Genomic DNA, 10,887 nt, shown 5'->3' on the forward strand with positions numbered 1-10,887 from the left:
TTAATATATATATATAAATGACATGTATATGCTTAGATATACACATTAATATATTAACATTATTAAAGTATTTTTCTTACAAATTCAAATAGCACAATTTATTCTCTAATCATGTATGTGGAAATTTTATGGATATTGCAGCAAATACTCTTTTTCTTTGATGAAATTGTTTCAAACATTTGTAGAATTTTCAGTAATAGTATCTTTCTATGTATTTGTATGCAGCTTCTGTAAAAATAGCTTTAAACAAAAGAATAGTACGTTGATAAAATTGTTTTATTCTTTAAAAGGAAATCAAATTAATTTCAATTGTAATAATATTTTAGTAAATTCAATATGATGGGAATATATAAAATGCTAATGTGAACAAGAAAAGGTCAAAGGCCAAATCTGGCAGTAAAGAAACTAAAATAAATAAAGGTTTCGGAGAGAAAACAGTTACAAACATAGTAGATAATGATTCTAATATGGAAATGATGTTTTTTTCCAAGAAAACAAACCATCATCTATCCTTAGACAATAATTGATAGGAAAATTTGAGATACAAAGATCACTCTTTCTTCTTTCAACTGAGCATCGTGGTTCACACCTTTAATCCCAGCAATCAGGAGGGAGAGACAAGAGGATCTCTGTGAGTTCAAGTCCAGCTTGTTCTACATAGTGAGTTCCAGACCAGCTGGGACTATAGAGATGTGCTGTCCCAAAAAAAAAAAAAAAATCCCTCTTTCATTATGGATAACTAAAGAATGTAGACTGTTGAGCTGTAAATCTTTTGAAAAGGACTGGCAGTCAGCAACACATAAATGATGTTTATTTAATATCATGTCCAATAATAGCAGAATACATTCTTCTCAGACTCACATAGAATACTGAAAAAGAAAATCTTTTAGAGCAAAAAATGCACAATGACTTATTTACAAGAGTAAAAATAACACAAATGTTCACAACCCAACACTTACTAAATATCAATAACAAAAAAGCAGTTAGAAAATCATCAAAATTGAGAAAATGTATAATCTACAGCTTAAATATATTCTCAAAAGAATGTTTGAAATATTTTAGCATATGAAAACGCAAATGCAAATAAAATCTGTGTGATTCCCTAAAAATGATATTTTAGAAGGAATTGTTACGTATTATGTAAGTTAATATGTAGCTATTTTCTCCTTGAAGGAAGAGGAAACCTCTTTAAGACTCTGTAAGCTAGAGCATCTTATATGACTCAAGAAGTGAAAAGATTCATAAAAAAGAAGAATGTGGCCAAGCTTGGTGGCACCTGCCTTTAATCCCAGCTCAGAGGCAGAAAGATCTCTGTGAGATGGTCCACATAATGACTTCCAGGCTGGCTGGGAGTAGGTAGACCCTGACAAAAATATAAACCCAAACCAAACCAAACCAAACAAACAAAATAATAGAAAAGAAGAAGAATGCAGAAGTGGAAAAAAGAGACTGTGGTGAGCTACCTACAAGATGGGCAGTGAGTTCTGGTGCAGCACCCGAGAGCCCTCACTCAGTGATGGACACCCCAGTGATTCAGCTGCCTTTTGTCATCCATGCTCCTGCAAGTATTCCTCTTCCCCTGTCCTTGTAAGTAACCCAGCAAACTCACGAGTGCACCAAGATAGATTGAACTGAATTGTTTTTTACTGTGACTTTGTGCCCTATCTGAAGTGCAAAGATCTCTGCAGGAAAAGTGATGCAACATAATTATAATGGAAAAAACTGAAGACAGAAGTGTATTATTGATACTCTGCTTCTATGGCTGGCTCTCCCTTCAGGGAGCCTCTCTCCAGTTTCAGTTAGTTCCTGCTCAGCAAGGATCCCAAGCTCTCCTTCAACCTTTCCTTCCAGTGCAGAGCTGTACATGAAGTCCCCCAGGGGACAGCTGGTATGGAAGCACTCAGGCTGGATGATGATATACTCGATTCTTCCTCTTCCAGGTGAACTACTTCCTCCAAAATGGACAGTTTCTTCCATCTCATCTCCAAGTGGTCCCTCTTCACGAAGGTGAATTTCAAGGAAGACTCCTTTTTGCAGAATCCAGGCAACAAAACTGGCTGCTGTTCCTCTGTGGAGTGCAGATGTAATTGCCTATGGGGGTACCTGTGGCTGTCAGGTGGGTTGTTATGGTCTGGAGCAGCATCAAAGGTAAGAGAGCAGATTACAATCTCACACACACAATGAGGCCCAATCAGGTCTTCTGTTTCTTCCGTGGAAGCAGTGTTCTCAGCCTTCCTCTTTGCTGATATGGTAGAATCCACGGGGGTGTTTTGAGGCACTCGCCCAATTCTTGAACAATATTTATGTCCAGCAAATCAAAGGGCAGCGAGTCTTAGGCAGTTGGAAGTTCCACAGATGGAATGTAGAACTCCCTCTCCCTGGCAATTTTTTTTTAATGTCTGTGGGTCGGCTGGCTCCAGTCCCTTCTGTTTATCTTAGTAACTTCATCCAATGGAACTTCTTAAGTTAGAAGAAAAGCATCCTCTTGCTCACAGGTGAAATCACCAGCTTTGCTTGAGCTTATCAGATCGCTTATAATGTTATCAAGGCTTTCCAAGGAGAGAAAGGATCCACTATGTTACCACACTAGGCTCCAGGCCCAAACTGCTGCCCTTTGTGAATGCTGCTAATGTGAAGTGTATATTTTCTCCATGGTTGGGGTGATGAACCGTACAGACACAACGCACGTGGTCACCCTTCAAGTCGGGAACTAAAATGCTCATCTTTTCTATATAAGCCAATGTTGTTTCCCCACAAGAATTTGATCTTGTGTACTGCACTATATGTTTACTCTGTTTTTCATCCTCCAGTGTTTGATGAACAGAGATCCTGGCTAAAGATGAGTCCCATTAGGCACTCAAACGTTGCACTGAGCTTCGGCATAACAGGGACACAGGGCTTGGGCTCAGTACCTTTTACAGTTTTTATTGTTGTTGTTTTGTCTTTTTTATATTTGTTTTGGAGCAAATCAAAGACCAGAACTTATAATTTTTTACTTTAAAAATTGGATGAGTAGTAGGAAAAGTATTTCAATTGATTTGGACAAAATTTCTTTCTTCACTTTAGTTCTTTAAAGACTAACTTGGACTTCCTTTAAAACTATTGAACTACTTTTCTTTTTGCTTATACTCAAGTTGATTTTTTTTTTTTGGTCCATGTGTATATTTTGAATGGGCTGTTAAATGTTAGTTTTTGTTTGTTTGCTTGCTTTTTTTTAAACCTTAAAAATTTTCAAGAATTAATTCTCCTAATTTCAATAACTTGAGCTTGATAGGTGTGTGACACTGTTAGGTCAGCAGTACAGGAGAGAAGATGCTCGTCCTCTTTCTGAAGGTCAAGGTCATTTCTCTCTAAGACTTGGTAGAGAAAGCATGTCTCCAGGAGAAGACCCCAAATGGTCAGTTGATATCCACATCACAGGTATCTCAAATGAAAGAAGGATGTGCTAATCAACCTACCAGTACCTGCTGAGCAGTGTCTGGGGAAGGAATTTTGCAAAAAGTCGTACTTAAAATCTTAGGTAGTGTGAAATATTTTGCTAATCCTATAACGAAGAGCAAAACAAAACAAAACACACATGACATAAAGGCAAATTTAACAGATGCTTTCTTTTTAAATTTTTTTTATTTACTAACCACATGATTAGAAGAAGCATTTCATTACAGCTTTAACATATTCAGTAACACATTCCAGAGCAAGGATACATCTCTTTTAAAAGTGGCTGTAAATTTTTAGGTTCAAAGTTGAATTATTACATTAAAAATGTTGAAACAGCATATTTTAAAATGAAAAGGAGATCTTCTTTAAAGGGTAAAAACTCATTCAATTTTATGTCTTGCAGGGTTTATACTGAGTTCAATATTGTATAACAGTTGCTTTTTTTCTAAATCTCACAACCGACCTTATTTTACAGTAGAATGGGGGAACAGAAATGTGAAAACATTAGTCTCAGTAAAGTCTAGGGGGTGGCTCACAGGAAATGCTATTGACTTCCTTCAGAATTATCTAGTCCTGGAGACCCTAGAACAGAAATCATGGCTGTGCTTCTGAAAATCTTGGATGGGGGTGAACTTACTGACTGAAGTTTTTGTTTAATCTTAGGATAAGTGGGAAGAAATTGCTTCCAGGGTCTTAGGTCTCATTTTGTTTATACAAAGGAGTCTTGGTAAGGTGCTGAAGGAAGAGATAACAAAAACACTAAATATTTTATTCAAAAAGAGTTTCATAAAGCCCAAAGGGGGAAAATAGTTAAAATAGTATTATTTAACTTGGTTGGTTATTTATAATAAATGGCAATTTTAATTAGTCATTATTTGTTTATTTACAGTCTAATTCTTAATGTTATTGAACAAATCACAATTCAAACTGCAAGCCAACTAGGCTGTTTGTTATTTAAAATGGGATAAAAAGCAAATTCATGGGATACAGGTATTTGGGTTAACTTGTGATCAGCCCTGACTTGACAATCTGGCTCTTGTAGTATGATTGATTACAACATTCATGATTAAATTAGTAAAGTAGAAAGAAAATAAAATACTAAAAAAAGCAAAGATTTTGTTCTCTGAAAGTATCAATAATATTGAGAACCTGTAACCATGTTAACAAAGGTAAAAGAAAGAGAAATAAAGCTTTACTAATAGGAATAAAAGTATGGTGGTACTATTGTTTTAGTTTATATTTTTAAAGATAATAAAATAAACAGCATGAACAAGTCTGTGTTAGCAAGTGTGAAAAAAGATTATGTGGACTGATTAAAAGGAACAACAACAACAACAATCTGCCAATATATTGATAGATGAACTGAATGGTCCCTGTGTCTAACACATATACTAAATTAATTTTTTATATCTTCCCAAAACAAAACATTATTTTGTTTCCATACAAGCATACACTTGGTTTCAACAACTTTATCTAATACAAAGAACAAGTAGAATACTGAATGAACTACAAAATCAAGGACTGAAAACCACCCACTGAAAGGAAAAACATCCCAAAGAAACTATTGCATCCCAAATTGGAGAGATAGTGAAAAACAGGGAAATACACCTTTCATGAATAGTAATTTCTGTAAGACTGCCAGGGGTAGAGTAGAAAGACCTGGAATGAAAAGCACAAATTGCTGGGTCCTCTATCTGAGAAGTACAGGCTTTGAAAGCACCATGGCCCTCAACACTGGTAAGTTTTACCATTAGCAGCTCTTCTGGGTACCCAGGGTAAATAGTGGAAACCCATCTGTGCATCAGTTACAAGGAAGAATGGTGTTGAAACATGCAAGAGGTAAGAAGAATATGTCTTACCAAAGTCAAGCCAGTGGGGGGTAAAGCAGAGCCTTACATACCTGGGAGAGGATACTCAGTCAACTTAATTTAGCTTTAACATAGTGGGAAGAGGTATGTACATTTCCAAACTATAATTGCCTTCTACAGATTAGAGAGGAAATATAATACTATATCATAAACCAGAATCAAACCTTTGAAAGTTAGAAAACATAAGCCATTCTGAAGGTTCATTTTCTGAAACCCCAGATCACAATCAAAATCTTTGCTATCCATGTTGTGCTGAGGTTTCAAATGTTCTGATCTACAGAAAGTAGCAAAGTGATTATATTACCTTTGATCCTGAAGCCCATTAGGTTAATTATTTTAATAGGAGAAACATCATCTGAAAGGAATTCATTTCAAAAAATTTCTTTTGTTAAAGGAATTTCTGCTTTGTTCTTTTGAAGTGTAAGCCTGCTATAAAGAGTCGTATCTTGGGATATTTTGATTAAAATATTTGTGGCTTCTTAGGTTGAACCTGAAAAATCACTCACTTATGTAGACTGCTAGGGTTTAGAACTATAAACAATCTCCAAAATGCAGGAAGAGATACAACTATCTTGATGTTATCTCCACATAAGAAGTAGCTGTAGAGGCATCATAATATTGGATGTTTATAACCTTAAATTCTAAAACTAGGATATTCTCATCTTGTCGCTGACTCCTTCTGATCTCTGAGGAAGACTCATGATGTAACTCATGCTTGGTTTTGGTCACAGACATACCTCTGAGGCTATGTATATAGGTTACAAATATAGTGAAGGATCGGGAGGGCAGATTTCTAGAGTCAAGTGAAATGCTTACCTATCCAGTTTTCAGGTTCCAAGATAGCTATAAATTTACAGCTCAATCTCCAGTCATAATATTATGAAAAGAGTACCTATCCACCTTACAAGAAACACACAGCAACACCATGTGGTAATCCATTGGCCTGTTATTACTCTACTTCTTCCTGCCTTTATTTCTGACTTACCTTTATTATATAACCTAGAAAATATTTATTATTCAAATTATTTTTGTGCAAAAATTATTCCAAGATCTTTGTTTTGTGAAGAGGGAACTTGAGTATTATAAGTAAATTGGTCACACTGGATTTTGGACATATTTTCTACTTGTCTGTTTTTTTTTATTATTATTCAGTCTAGAAACTTAAGCCTTAAAACATTAACATTCAATTATATTTTCTTATGAAGTGCTTAAAACTATTATGTAATCAAATATCCAAAGTGTATAACAAAAATCCTGTTAAAAAAGGACTTTTACTTTCCTTATTTCATATTTTAATGATATCAAATATAAAGCAAAAATTAATCATGTGAGTTTTGACTATTTGCTGTGAGATGGACAGAAACGTTTTTATAGGACATGTCTCTTGACTTCAAATGCCTTCAATTTGCTGGTGAGATATCTGCAGACAAGAATAATATAAACACTACACAGGGCATATGGGTGATTAATTGTACAAATATGTTTCAACATATTCCAATGTAGCCTAGAAAAATAAAAATAAGTGTTCTGAGATCATATTTTCAAGGTATAATTACTATCGGTTATACAATGTATGCACAAAGCATAGATAGTTTAAGACAAGAAAACAACCGGTCACCATAAGTTGAATTTAGTTTCTAGTTTATTTTGTGTGTAAATTTTGTACCTTTTTTTGAAAAACGTTAATAAAATACTTTTTTTTCTCAGAATGCCTACATTGTACAAAATTCCTGCATAGCTATACTTTTGTCATAGGAATTATTACAGCAATAATATATCTACCATGGAAATATTCAATACTAAAATATCACAAGAAAATTTAGAGCCTATAACCAAGGGCAGATGCAGCTGCACATATGACAGGATGTAAGAACTTAGGTATCTTACTTATGATAAATAAAATAAAATAAAACTTGTACTGGATAAATTAGAATATTTGAAACATTGTGTTAACATTAACATAAAGTATTTTGATATTTTGATATTAATTTTTTTCAAAACTGAGAATTAAATAATAAACAAAATATAATCATTATGAAATTCATTATAAACATGTTTTGTATGTATTCTTTGTAATGCAATTGGTAGCTAAATTTCTTCTTCAAGGATTATAAATAATGTTTTGGGGGCTTCAGAGATGGTTCAGCAGTTAAAATTACTGGCTACTCTTGCAGAGGACCTGGATTAAATTCCCAGCAGCCAAATGGCAGCTACCAACTGTTTGTAGCTCCATTACAGGGCATCTGGTGTCTTCTTTTGACCTCCACAGACATTGCAGGACACAGATGTACTTACATACATACAGGCAATACACTATGAACACAAAATAAAAATAATAAATACAATAGTTTTAAAGGTTTTGAACTCTTGAAGAAAAATGATTAGCTTCCAAGATGAATTCTGAATAGCTGGTAAAGCTATATAGATCAATTACTCATGAAATTTGAAAAATAAATTACCAAAATAAAGTTTACTTTTTTTAGTTAAAGTATTACAATTTAAGATCCAGAAGAACATTTCTGAGTAAGTGATATGACTTTTATAATGTATTTACAAAACAAACAGTAACTTGACTTTCTTCAGCTTTTTAAATATTTATAGTAATAAACCTTAGATTTATTTTTAGCTTGAATGTTTATGTGCATTTATTTCAGTGAAATTAAATAAACATGTATTCTTAGGAAAATATGTTTTCTCTTTTTAAATGATTACGAATGTAATTTATCCACCATTGAAAAAATAAAATATAAAAATAAGATTCTTCTATGACAATGTGAATATGTCAAATACTAAAATTAAATAAATATTCTGCTGTGATGAAAAAATTTCTGTACTTATTAATAAAATTTTTATAAAGTATTTTACTTTTCCTTGTATCAAATGCATAACTTTTCACTTTAGTTTTTTATACATAAATAGACATATTGTGTATTACTTCTCTTTCTAATAAATACTCAAAAACAACTTAAAGATGATCAACTATATTTTGTGTTATGATTTGAGGACACAGTTCAAAATGATGCAGAAGACATTGTAAAAGAATTGTGAGGTGCCTTGTCCTAGATTGCGAGATGCCAACGACTGGATTATGAGGTGCCATTGTCTGGATCGTGAGGTACATTCCTTATTGTGTCAACAGCCAAGAAGCAGAGTGAGATGAATGCATGCTACTTAGCCCATGTTTTCCTTTATTACTTTTAAGTTTGTGACACCAGGTCATGGAGTGTTAATATGTACACTCAGGGTAAACAACTCCTCCTCAGTTAATCCTCTCTAGAAAGGCCCTCACAGACATTCAAAGCTATGAATACGAGATGATTGTAAATTCAATCTACATACAGATAAACAATCTTACATGTGTACTTCATAAAGTAAATCTAGTAAAAACATTCCACTTATCAGACTAGATTTGATCTACTAAATTAATACAGTTGAAATGCTAGGTATATAAATGTTAAGAAGATAAAAATAAAAGTCTATATAAGAAAATAACAATAAAAATCACTAATTGCATTCCACATCATTATAATTATACTTTGTTTGATAGATCATAACTAAGTTCTGGGAAGAAATTAGAGAATAAATTAATAAAAATTAAAGAGGCTCAAAAGAAATAGACAAAAATTAACTCATTGTTTGTAACCAATTTGTCATATAAACAGAATCTTTAAAATACAATGAAATGTCTTTACTTTTGTCAACTGTTCTAGCTTAATGAACATTTAGTCACTCTGACAGGGAAAAGTGTTTATTTCTTATTTCAGTGTATTGAAAATATTATAAGCATTGGAAAATTTACTCAAGTACTCCTAAAATAGCACACTTATTTAAAATCATTAACTAATGAAGCAAAGGTTGAATACATTGAAAAAATAATACTGATATTTGAATAAACTGATTTATTTATTCTATACAAGATAATCTTAAACATGTGTCAACTGATTTTATTCTAGCTTGTAACTAAAAGGAAAATGAGCATAAAAGAAAAAGAAGAGGATTATTTTATATCAGGAAGGCAAACTTGAAAAGAAGGCATTAGGCCACTCTCAAATATTTTTTAACAAATTATTTTTTAGATATTTCATTTATTATTTTAATTTTATATGCATGTATGAGTGGATTATCTGCATGTAGGTATGTGCACCCATGTCATGCAATGCCAGAAGTGATCAGAAGAAGACATCAGATACCCCTGAAACTTGAGTTATGAATGATTGTTAACCACCATGTAGGTGCTGGGAATAGAACCAGAGTTCTCTGCAAGAGCAGCCAGTGCTCTTAACTGCTGAGTCATCTTCCTAGTTTCAGTCTTGTTAAATTTACGATGAACTTATGCATTAATATCTTTATTTATTTAATATTATAGTCATGTATTAATTTATTATTAGATTTTTCTGTAATAAATATGATCCTGTAGCTTTGCTAGTGTTTACCTTTGTTTTTATAACTCCACCCTTTCCACTGTATTTCACAATTTTAAAAACCATTGACCTGAACTCTTCAGGAGGAATATTCTGCCATTTCTTAAGCAAACTTTTTGAGTAGAAATACAAACATAGCTTCCAGACGTTTTATTTGCTCCTATTCGCAGTTGAATCCCAAATGATCTAGGCAATTAAATAGAAGGAGAATAAAAACAATGAGCTTGGAGTGGGAGTTGCAGGATATTTTCTTTGTTCTTTTATAAACTCGAAGTTGTAAAAGCAAGCATCTATTCACCCCACATATGATACCACTGATAGACAAAAAAAAATGATTCTATTTAATTCTAGGTTGGTAAACCTATGAATTTATTGGATATCCTTATCTGAACATGGGTGAGGAATTATTTACAGGAGCAAGGCTAATTCAAAGACAGGTGCATTACTGAAAAGCCCTCTTCAGTATGTGAGAGTAGTCTTAAAAGCTGTATACCTGATGCTGTCTGGCTGAATTTCAGGCAGTTTTATCAAAGAATATCCTCTCCCCTCCATTTTCTTATTGATTACAGAAACTTGGGTGGGATGATATTATAACTGTAAGTTTCTTCACTCTTGTTTTATTATATTCTTGAGCCCATAAGCCTCAATTGTTCTATCAGAAATAAATGTTCCAAATTTGAGAAAATAGGCACAGAACAATCGTCTTGAATTACATTATTTCCCTAATATTTTTTTAGTGTGATGGAATTATATTGTATACACATTTATCATTCTTAGTTGTAATAACATGGTAAAAGATAAAAAGAGATGTCTAAATAGATGTAGAGTCAGAAGTAGAGGTATAAATCTCAGTGACAGAGAATGAAATATGAAGAGAACCAAAAGGTTACCCCAACATGGCAATTAACACAGGTCATTCTAGCACTACATATGTGGAATTAGAAGGACGAGGCATGGGTGAAACAGGAAGTCCCTGGTCAAAACCTTGTCTCCCAAAAGAAAATTTAAAAAAGCAAAATAAAATGAAAAAAGTCCCCAAATAACAAATGAGTCATAGTCTAGATAGAATGCTATCTGTATGCAAGCAATAGCTTGACTTCTGCTATGTCAGGGAGAGATGCCACAGATGGACTGCGAATTTTTTCAGAATCTAAGGTCTT

At 33.2% G+C, this 10,887-nt stretch overlaps 1 pseudogene; it reads right to left on the bottom strand.

Moving 5' to 3' along the window:
• Positions 1-1,510: 1,510 nt before the first annotated feature.
• On the bottom strand, positions 1,511-5,552 carry LOC103739126 (annotated as a pseudogene).
• Positions 5,553-10,887: the final 5,335 nt, after the last annotated feature.

Source organism: Nannospalax galili, unplaced genomic scaffold (assembly GCF_000622305.1).
Source record: "Nannospalax galili isolate Female #2095 unplaced genomic scaffold, S.galili_v1.0 scaffold918, whole genome shotgun sequence".
Lineage (NCBI taxonomy): Eukaryota > Metazoa > Chordata > Mammalia > Rodentia > Spalacidae > Nannospalax > Nannospalax galili.